This window comes from Rana temporaria, chromosome 11 (assembly GCF_905171775.1).
Source record: "Rana temporaria chromosome 11, aRanTem1.1, whole genome shotgun sequence".
In the NCBI taxonomy this organism is placed as follows: Eukaryota; Metazoa; Chordata; class Amphibia; order Anura; family Ranidae; genus Rana; species Rana temporaria.
The window spans coordinates 63276304-63288822 of NC_053499.1; positions in this window are offsets into that span (position 1 = coordinate 63276304).

Genomic DNA, 12519 nt, shown 5'->3' on the forward strand with positions numbered 1-12519 from the left:
CTCCTCAAGGACGTCACAAAGGTGTCTTTAGATAAACAACCGGCCGTGGCACTTCTTTCACTGACTATAGAAAGCGTCCCTACCCCATCAAGGATGATCACAATGCATATCCTCTTGGCTGCACGCCTTAACATCACCAGAAAATGGAAAGACCCAGACCCTCCCACACTCAGAGACGTGGTACATACCACACATACCCACTTTATATATGAAACCACCCTAGCACTCCGCCACGACAATAAAATACAAAACCTCAAGAAATGGCAACTATGGACCGACTGGGTAGGATCATCAGGATTAAATGATACACTCTCTTCCCCTCTCTGATTAACCAGACGTAGTGACTTGCCACACAGTAATGGGTAATACTCCTAACTTCCCCGGGAGGGGGGGGGGTCCTCACCGGGACACAGTATAGTTCCCGAAAGGGGTGCCCCGGGAGGGGTCCCGCCCTACCCTTCAACAGAACCCATGCAATGATCCTTTAATGCCTTGTATGTTTACTTAAGATGTTGAAAGTTCGACCCACGAACACAGGGCGGAAAGAAAACCTGCTCTATTCTGCTTGTTACTTCATGTATGTTATTGCATGTGCTTCTTGACAATGATCACAACGGATAGAGGTACTACGTGTTATGTTATTGAAAGCTATCAATGTTCCTCCTCCGTAAAGAATATATGTAAAAAACTGTATGGCACATGCAATGTTGAAATGTATGACAATTTAATTACCAATAAAAATCTATTGAGTAAAAAAAAGAATTCCTAAACTCTGATCTCAACCACCCCTGAAGAAGCCTAACCGGGCGAAATATATAGGGTTTACCAACCAGGTTGCGATCTCTGTTAGAGTACCAATGTCTGTCATGGGAACTTTTTTAACTGTGTACTAGTGATTGGGTTGTTGATCTGTGTAGTAGGCTTTTGTATAGCCTATGATATGCCTTACAACCTGACGCTATTCTGTGTTTTTTTAATAAATCATTAAAATTTATAGTATTGGTTCTATTTTTTTCTTTATTGGTCTCTGCGTGCACCGTTATAGTCCCGCTACTGTTCTACTTTCCCATATATAATTTTGGGATGAGGTGCTATTGTTAAAAATAATATTTTTTAGTCTAGACCAGTCAGATCCTATCCCCCTTTTTACCGACCTGATGTTTGTCCGTTGCGATGGCAGCGTTGTAAGGGCTGGTGTAGAGTATTGTTGGCAGTTTCCGGATGTCACGTCACGTCCTCTCCAGTGTAGCGCTGGTAGAGAGGGAGACGAAGGGAGGGAGCGAGCAAGGGAGCTGAGACGCCGCTCCCGTGGAGCCAGCATCGGTGGACCGACGCCATTCGGCGTACTGAGCGTACCGAGCGCACTGAGCCTATACAGGCATACTACTGCAGCCATCAGCGCAACTAGCGCAATCAACGCACCAAGGACTTCACGGACTGCACGGATCTTATGGATGCAAAATAGCACTTTCCATCCGGAAACTACCAACAATACTCTACACCAGCCATTACAACGCTGCCATCGCAACGGACAAACATTATCAGGTCAGTAATTATATCATACACTGCAATCGGATGATCAAAGACCTTAATCCAACTACTACGATGGTTTTCAACATAAGGGTAATGTACTTTTACTTTGCTATTTTGCACATTCAGCCTTGATCCAACTACAATTTTTAACTTTTTGCATATACCTATCAATGCCCAATAAAATCTTGTTACATTAAATAACAACTTTCCCTGGTCATTCACTGCTGCCTAAAGTAACCCCTTACCTTTAGTTTCGGTCTTCACTTCCCATCCCCCCACTCATTCCCCCTTCAACCAATTTACATCAGTAGCCTATACTGCTTATAGATTGAGGCCTATATTGGGATAAGATTAGGAGAGTTTAGCCTGACATTAGTGTTTGTCTTGTGTTTTGTCTTGCAGAGAAAATGAAACGCTTCAAAGACCATGATTTCCTGCCCCGGTTTATTGACAGGTACAGGGAGCTGCCCTGTCTGTGGCATGTAAAACACCCCTTATATAAAAACAAAATAATTAGGCAGGCAGCTATGGAGAAATTGCTGGAATTTGTGAAGACGATGATCCCCACAACAGACACCCCCCTATTTGAAGATGAAAATTGGTGGCTTGAGAAGCAATTATAATAGGGAGCGAAATAAGGTCCTGGATTCCCAAAGATCTTGAGCAGCAGCAGAAGACATTTATGTCCCCAGTCAGTGGTACTATGACAGAATGTGTTTTCTGTCAGACCAGAGTGAAATCAGGCCATCAATTTCCACATTTACTTGCAACCCAGCTGAGGCTTCCAACATTCAACCTGGGCCTTCCAACCAGGAAAAAGTGCAGGAGCCCAGCTGGAGCCAGGTATAGTATTGTTCTACATATGTGTTGTCCTAAAATTAATGATGTTAACTAGATATTATTATTGATAACAAATTTATGATTTAACAAAAAGTGCTTTACATATCAATAGACAGTAGTGGCCAAACATGATTGGGACAAGAATTAAAACTGCTGTTGTAGGACCACAGCTTGGGGACATATATGTCATCTGCTGCTGTTCATGATCTCTCAGAGTTCTGGACCAGATTGTGCCTATTAAATTGACTCCTCAGGCTACCAATTTTGATTTTCAAATAGTTGATGTGTGCCCTCGTGTACAAAGGCTTCGCCAATTTCACCAATTCATCCAGCGTTGCCTTCCTCTTTATTTTGTTATGACCCATTATAAATGGATATATTTTTTTCTCAAATACCTGCCTATGGGGCAGATCCTCGTACAGCGGCGCATCTGTACGCCGGGCGCAGCGTATCTAAGATACACTATGCCGCCGTAACTTTTTTTTTTATTTCGAATCCTCAAAGAATTTGCGCCGTAAGTTACGGCGGCGTAGTGTATCTTTGGCGGCGTAAGGGCGCAGGATTCAAATGGATGTAATGGGGGCGTGTTTTATGTAAATACGTCGTGACCCAACGTAAACAATTTTTTTTTTAACTGCGCATGCTCGAAATTTAACCGGAACAAGCCAATGCTTACGACGGTGACGTCATTCTACGCAAATTCCTATTCGCGAACGACTTATGCAAACAACGTAAAAAATTCAAAATGCAAGGCGGGAACGACGGCCATACTTAACATTGAGTACGCCTCATAACAGTAGCTTTAACAATACGCCGGAAAAAGCCGAACGCAAACAACGTAAAAACAATGCGTGGATCGCCGTAACTAGCTAATTTGCATACTCGACGTGAAATTCGACGGAAACGCCACCTAGCGGCCGCCTAAAAATAGCAGCTTAGATCCGACGGCGTACTAAGACGTATGCCTGTCGGATCTAGCCGAGATGCCGTCGTATCTTGTTTTGAAGATACAAAACAAAGATACAAAGCGCAAAATTTGAAATTACGTGGCGTATCAAGAGATACGCTGGCGTAATACCTTTGTGGATCTGCCCCTATGTGTTTTTCTTCAACAAGGATAGTTTGTTTGTGAGTAGGTAGGTACATTTCAAAAATACAATGTCAAATTAACAAGGGACACCACCCTCCTTGAGGTTAAAAAATACAAGAAAATAATGATGTTGTGGTAACTTGACACACACACAAAAAATATGGAGATCACTAGAAAAATAATTAAAAAAAACAGGAGATCTTGATTAAAATAAAAAAATAAATAAAAAAGATCACTATAAAAAATCATTCTAAACACTATTATGGAGATCTCGCTTTAAAAAAAAATATTACTCAGGAGATCATGAGAAATAATAAAGAAATAGGTTTGTTAGAACTGTGTGAATATCAGAAGCAACAACTTCAAAGTTGTAAAGAAGAAAAGAATGCGCTGCATTAAAAGATCAAAAATTTGCAGCGTGAAGAATGCGCTATCTCCATTACGAATGCTCGTCTCATACTTGATTCAGGGCATGCATGGAAATTTGTGAGTCGGAATTGCCTACACACAATCGGAATTTCCGACAAGAACTTTTATTGTCGGAAAAATTGAGAACCAGCTCTCAAACATTTGTTGGCGGAAATTCTGACAGCAAATGTCCGATGGAGCATACACACGGTCGGATTTTCTGACAACAAGCTCACATGGAACATTTGTTGTGGGAAATTCCAACCGTGTGACATTAGAATTCGATTGCTTATTATGAACAGCACATTGTTTTTCCTTTTCCAGTCTTTACAAATTTGGCATAATTTGTTTTTTTTAAAAGGACTTTTCCTTAGTACCTTCTGTTGAACCCCCCCCCCCCCCCCAAATAAAAAAACTGATCTACAAACCTGATATACATTAACCACTTAAGCCCCGGACCTTTAGGCAGCTAAATGCCCAGGCCAGGTTTTGCGATTCGGCACTGCGTCGCTTTAACAGACAATTGCGCGGTCGTGCGACATGGCTCCCAAACAAAAATTATTTTGGTGGTATTTGATCACCTCTGCGGATTTTATTTTTTGCGCTATAAACAAAAATAGAGCGACAATTTTGAAAAAAATTCAATATTTTTTACTTTTTGCTATAATAAATATCCCCCAAAAACATATATAACATTTTTTTTCCTCAGTTTAGGCCGATACGTATTCTTCTACCTATTTTTGGTAAAAAAAAATCGCAATAAGCGTTTATCTATTGGTTTGCGCAAAATTTATAGCGTTTACAAAATAGGGGATAGTTTTATTATTATTATTTTTTTTTGCTACTAATGGCGGCGATCAGCAATTTTTTTCGTGACTGCGACATTATGGTGGACACTTCGGACAATTTTGACACATTTTTGGGACCATTGTCATTTTCACAGCAAAAAATGCATTTAAATTGCATTGTTTATTGTGAAAATGACAGTTGCTGTTTGGGAGCTAACCACAGGGGGCGCTGAAGGAGTTAGGGTTCACCTAGTGTGTGTTTACAACTGTAGGGGGTGTGGCTGTAGGTCTGACGTCATCGATCGCGTCTCCCTATAAAAGGGATCACTCGATCGATGCAGCCGCCACAGTGAAGCACGGGGAAGCCGTGTTTACATACGGCTCTCCCCGTTCTTCAGCTCCGGGGAGCGATCGCGAGGGGGCGGCTAGAAACGAATAGCCGCGCCCTCGTCCCGGATCGCTCCCCGCGGGTTACCGACCGCCGCATGTACCGTGGTGGGGGTCCCGATCGGACCCCCGACCCGCGGAAAGGCGGGGACGTACATGTACGCCCATATGCCTGTACTTGCCATTCTGTGGATGTACATATACATGCGGCGGGCGTTAACCGGTTAAAGGGGTTGTAAAAATTTTTTTTTTTTTATAATAAGCATCCTTTATCTGCAGACATTCCTCTTTTCACTTCCTCATTGTTCGTTTTTGCTCAGAAGTTGCTCTATTTCTTTTCTGTTCTGTTCACTTCCTGCTTGTCTGATTGTAACTCACCATGTGAAGGGAGGCCTTACTGCGGTGGTCAGTGACGTGCTCGCCCCCTCCTGGGAACTACATCTGTGCGGCAGGACACTCTCTACGTGTTAGAGACTTCAAGGAGGTGTGAATTACTGGGCGTGCCACAATGCATACTGGGAAATGTAGTTCTTACATGAACGAGCGCCGCAAACCAGGAAGTGAATGAGAGAACAGAAACTAGAACGCCGGAGATGATATAGATGAAGGAATTTAATAGGTATTTACTCGGTTTTTAACAGAATCATTACACTATTCTGTCTGTCTACCTTGCAGACATTAATTTTAGCCAATTTTTTTCCTTTACAACTCCTTTAAAGCAGCCAGCTGTAAGTTGTGGTAGACAGTTGTATGAAATGTACTGACATTTTTTTTCTGTTATTTATGTGAACGATACCTTAATTTTTTTATGTTTAAATCCACACTAAATGTAGATTGACATAATTCTGTGATAATTTGATACTTGCAAGACTTTCTAAATTTACCTTAAATAAACACACTATTTCTAAATACAATTTTGAAAAATTACTGGTGCCGTTTGGATGCACAAATAGCACCACCATTCAACTGATGGGCCATTAATATGCTTTCTGCTCGTCTCTAAGATAGAAATAACCCTTATTAACTGAAAAGAGGTTGTAAATCTTCTATCTATAGTAACAGCTGATGCTGTATTACACACTAAATTAATGTAGCATTCAAAAAGAAAATCTATTTGACCCACTTTTCCTTTCAACCCTCTCAGAGAAATAGCATTTATTTTAAGAAAGTGATTGAATTCATTGCAATCATTAAAATATATTCATGTTATTTATAAAAGCCAGCTCCTGCATATATGCAGTTGTACCTCTACACATTACATAAACCTTCTTTTCTATTCCTCCTTTAAAACATACGCTACTTAATGTTTAAGACAAAATAAAACAGCTTATGAATAGTTGATTATTCTGTACATAAAAATGAACTCCTTAAATTCTGTTTCATTTGTAAAATCTGCAAATACAGAAGCCTAGGCTGACTAACATGTTTTTGCATGAATATAGGCATCACAAATCAGAGCCCTTGAGGAATGAAATTACCAGCGATTCATTCATAATTCATGACTTTTATTATCTTCCCACTACATTTAGTATGAGGTTCAATTTATGGCTTCATTTACATTATACTACATGAATAATGGTAAAAATATGCAAACCCATTTCTTTGTGATCTTCAAGGCCATTGAATGCCAACATAAAATATAACATTGTAGTTACTGTGTAATACAAGTACCAGGTGTGGTTATGTAGCGAAAAGTCAGTGCAGTCTTTAAAAGCACATAAATGGTATTTAATCATTTATGTTATATTGAGAAAAAGAGAAATCTAAGCCACAAACGAGATAAGTAAACAGATTTTTCAAACTTTAATGTTACTTTTGTTCAGTCTTGTAAGCAGATATAACCCCTGTAGATTTAAAGCAGGCTTTTATTTAAACTTTCACATTTTGGAAAAAGGTTTCTATTTATTTCCACTCTGGACAAAGAAGGTAGTCAAAAAAGAAAGGAAAAATTTAAAGCATATATGTATGTGTATATATATATATATATATATATATATATATATATATATATATATATATATATATATATATATATATATACAGTATATATATATATATATATATATATATATATATATATATATATATATATATATATATATATATATATATATATATATATATATATATACATATACTGTGTATACATATATATATATATATATACATATACTGTGTATATATATATATATATATATATACATATACTGTGTATATATATATATATATATATATACTGTATATACATATATACTCGATATATATATATATATATATATATATATACATACATATATATATACATATACTGGGGCAAATCCACAAAGCAGATGCGCCGACTTAACTCGAGATTTCTAATTTTACTCCGCGCGTATCTTTGCGCCCGATCCTCAAAACGAAAAATCCGGTTTTTCCGTCCTACTTAAAATAATTACTCTGGCGCATCCTCTGACGCAAATTACGCTAGTCACGCCGCTTTATTTGATAGGCAAAGATGCAAATGAGGGAGATAGGGCGATCCTCAAAATTAAGTGTGTGCGCCGTAGATTACGCCCTGTGCGCCGTAGATAACGCCCTGTGCGCACCTGTTAGTTTTCTGGAGCAAAATTAGACTTTATAAAAGCAGCCCTAATTTTACACCAGCCCTGTAAAGGTCTGCTGAAGCAACACCATTTAGGAAGAGCTGCCAACACTTCTTTGCTTGACTTCATTGTGACTGCCAAAATGCCTGGGCCATCAATGATTATAACGGCACTCGCAACTTTACAGGCGCAGAGAAGGAGGAGGGCACAGAGGAGGAGGAGGAGGGCACAGGAGAGGATATACCGCCCACGCCAAGATCTCTTTGGCATGACTGCGTCTGAGGTCATTGGCAACTTCAGATTTAACCAGGAAGCCATCCTGGACTTAACCAGGATCCTGCAGGATGATCTGAACACCCCAACCCAACGATCCCATGCCCTGCCAGCTCACATTAAAGTTATGGCCACCCTGCATTTTCTGGCCACTGGGTCTTTTCAGAGAACATGTGGAGGTCTGGCTGGGATGGTACAGTCCTCGATGAGCAGGTGTGTGCACCAGGTTGTCCCTGCAATACTGAGACGCATGGGCAGTCAATTTGAAAAGCCCACCCAGGAGGACCAGCGAATGAAGAGCATGGCTGATTTCTATCAGATTGCACGATTCCCACGGACCATCGGGGCCATTGACTGTACCCATGTGGCACTACAGCCCCCCCATGATACAGAGCACCTGTTCAGGAATCGCAAAAACTGGCATTCCATCAATGTCCAGGTAATCGTGGATGCCCATGGCCTCATCTGGCATGTGTGTGCCAAATTTCCAGGTTCGTGCCATGACAGCTACATCTTTAGGCAGACCAACATAGCACGTGAATTGGAGCAGAACGTGTATGGAGACAGCTGGCTGGTTGGTGAGTGACATGTGTGTCAGGTATGACTGTCCCCCCCCATGATGCAGACATCACATGGGGCACATGCATGACTAATATCCTCCTGTCTTTTGCCTTCCAGGTGACTCTGGATATGCCCTGGGCCCTCACATGATGACCCCATTCAGGAACCCCCAAACCCCAGGAGAGCAACGCTACAACGAGGCTCATATTCGCACCCGGGCAGTAGTGGAGCGTACTTTTGGCCTGCTGAAGTCCCGCTTCAGATGCCTGGACAAGACTGGGGGTACACTGCTGTATTCCCCAGACTTTGTGTGCCAAATAATAGGGGCTTGTTGCATTCTTCATAACTTTGCAACGAGAAGGGGACTGGAGATTAACTTACGTGCTGACCTGACCCCCCACCCAGGCAATCCCCCCCTAGCCCACTCTACCCGGTCTACTGAGGGCACAGTAGCCAGGAGACGCCTGGCAGAAGGCATCTTTTCTCAGTAAATGGCCAGAAATCATGTCACAATGTTATTATTTCTTTTCAATGCAAACGCACATGAATTATGTGACAATGTTATTATTTGTTTTCACTGCAAACGCACATGAATTATGTGACAATGAGAATGTTGCTTTGCACAGTAAACGCACATGTTTAATGACACATTGAGAATGTTTTTGTCTCTGGAAACGCACATGATTTATGTCACAATGAGAATGCATGAATGCACACCACTGTGGTCCCTAGCACAAACACATCACATGCACATCGAATTGGATTAGATCCAAGTACCCCCCCCCCCCCTTTGGTACTTGGGAGCAGTAACGCCCCGCCACGGCTCCAATTATGTCACTGTGCATTCATACACCATTCAGGAACCTAGGATGACTTCTCCCTGGTCCTGGGGATCCCTTCTCCACCAAAACTGAGGGTGACACCCTTATTTTGTCAGGAATGCCACCCCCCCACATTCACACATCATTCACACACATAAACCAAATCATAAGTACAGTATAATAATCAAAATTTTTAAAGCAAAAAAAAAAAAAAAAAAAGTACCCCTGGTATTTAAGTCCGGCGGCGAGTGCTCCATCTAGGCTGCCCACGGGCAGGGGCACGGGCACGGCCACGGGCACCTGGAGGATCTTCACGGGGGGGGGGGAGCAGGGGAGGGAGTATCTTCATTGGGGGGGGGAGCAGGGGAGGGAGTATCTTCATTGGGGGGGGAGCAGGGGAGGGAGGAGCCTCCCCTGGTGTCTGACCTCCGGCTGGCCTGCCCTCCAAGGCCACTGCTATCCTGGTCAGGCAGGCAGTGATGGCAGCCGTATTGGCCTGGCCAGCCCGTGTGTTCTCCTGCACAGCCCGGGTGTTGTCCTGCACAGCCCGGGTGAGGGCAGTCACCTCCTGGCCCACGCCTGTTGTGGCGGTATGCAGGGACCACAAACAGGTGATGACACCCAATGAATTGGTGGCCACATCACTGAGTGACTCCCTCATTACATCCAGGCTGTGCTCCATCTTGGCCATAGTTTTTTTGATGTCACCCAGACTGCGGGTCTGCTTGGCATTGTCCCTCAGCAGACTGGCCGGCATATGCTCAGACCCCACCCTGGTGTCCTGGGTCGCCATCCTGCCTGCCCCTGAGGCTTGTGGCCAGGTAGGAGGGGATAGAGTGACCCTTGTGGGTTGCGGCATGTTGTGGGAGGAGTGGGAGGGGCTACCCCTGATGGTGGCCTGACTGGTGCCAGCCTCTGGGGGATCCTCTGGGGTAGCCTCTGGGGTAGCCTCAAGGGGAGCCTCTGGGGTAGCCTCAAGGGGAGCCTCTGGGGTAGCCTCAAGGGGAGCCTCAAGGCTAGCCTCAAGGGTATCGTCAAAGGTCATCAGATCTGTGGCAATAATGATTTCCCGGCCAATCTGGAGATCTTCTTCCTCCTCCCCCTCATCCTCCTCCCCCTCATCCTCCTCCCCCTCAGCCTCCTCATGAGGGGAGGTTTGGCCACTCCCCTCCCCTGGGGACTCCTCAGTAGCCTCCTGTCTTTGGGGTGGTGCAGCAGCCTGGCCTGATGGCCCAGCAATCTCCTGGTCATCTGTGGAAGACACCAAACAATCACAGGTTTGAGGATCCACACACTTGGCACATGTTCCCTTCCCCCACCCACACATGCTAATCACCAAATAAAAAAAAAAAAAAACCTTACCTGGCCTCACAGGAACATCAGACTGATAACCAGGCAGGCCCACCACCTGCTCTGGCTCGAAACACCGGGCCACTGCCCATTCCTCCTCAGTCAGCCGGATGGGGCATGGTCCCCCTCCTCCAGTGCCCCTCCTATGCGCAGTGAGCTTGGCCACCTTATTGCGGACCACGCTCCTCAGATCATTGATCTTTTTCTTAATGCCAGCGGGGGTTCTCGTCTCCCCTCCCCCCGCCGCATTTATGTGATCTGTTATTTTGGCATAGATCCTCTTCCTTTGGGCCGGGGAGGTGTTCCGGCTATCAGGCCCATGTAGATATCTTCCATATTGTATGACATACCTGGCTAGGATTTGCTTTTCAACATGTGAAAAATTCAGCTTCCTGCGTTTGGGGGCCATCACAGACACCACCCAGCAACAAGAAGCCAAACAGGACAAACACACAAAAATACACACACAAGCAGACAGCTACTACAAAGTCAAATACAAACACACAAAAATACACACCAAACAAATACACAAAAATACACACAGACGCAGACAGCTACTACAAAGTCAAATACAAACACACAAAAACCAAACACAAAATCCAAGCAGAAAAAAAACAAACAAAAAAATTAGCAGAAACAATCAAACAAAAATTACACTTATCACAAACAAACAACAACTACTATCTACTACTCCTCCAACACTTCTCTATCAAACACAACTTACCAACAAACACTGACAAACTAAGAGCAGAAGCAAATTGCTCATGGAAGGGAACACAGGGAAATACTTTTGCAAATGAAGTGTGTTTGACTGGAGCTAGTTAAGCACAGTGCGATCCTCAAACTAAGTACACTTGGCCTTTTACCTATCTCACTGATTGCGCCAAGCAAAGTTCTGCACATGCGCAGTGAGCAGCAGATTCGTGCGCGCATGCGCAGTACGGCCGGACCTTCATTTGCATGGGGTCACGGCTCATTACAATGAAGCACGCCCACTTCCTTCCCACTTGCCATAACCCCGCCTTACGCCTCCGAATTTACGTTACGGCAGGCGCACTTTTGGGCGCAAATGCGCTGTGGATACGGCAATTACGACACCAACTTAGGGCGCCGTAACTTAAATGACATAAGTTAGAAAAAACTTATTTTGCGCCGCTGGCTGTGGATTTGGCCCACTGTGTATATATATACATATATATATATATATATATATATATATATATATATATATATATATATATATATATATATATATATATATATATACAGTGTAAAGTAATGAGTGTACAGATTGTATAACAGTGTAAATCCCCTCAAAATAACTCAACAAAGCCATTAATGTCTAAACCGCTGGCAACATAATTGAGTACACACCTAAGCAAAAATTTCCAAATTTTGCCCAAGTAGCTATTTTCCCTCCCTGGTGTCATGTGACTTGTTAGTGTTACAAGGTCTCAGGTGTGAATTGGGAGCAGGTGTGTTAAATTTGGTGTTATCGCTCTCACTCTCTCATACTGGTCACTGGAAGTTCAACATGACACTTAATGGCAAAGAACTCTCTGAGAATCTGAAAAAAAGAATTGTTGCCCTACATAAAGATGGCCTCGGCTATATGAAGATTGCCAAGACCCTGAAACTGAGCTTCAGCATGGTGGTGGCCAAGACTGTACAGCAGTTTAACGAGACAGGTTCCACTCAGAACAGGCTTCGCCATGGTCAAGCAAAGAAGTTGACTGTACATGCTCAGCGTCATATCCCGAGGTTTTCTTCGGGAAATAGACGTATGAGTGCTGCCAGCATTGCTGCACAGGTCAAAGGGGTAGGGGGTCAGCCTGTCAAAATAATAGTGGCCACACAAAATATTGACACTTTGGGTCCAATTTGCA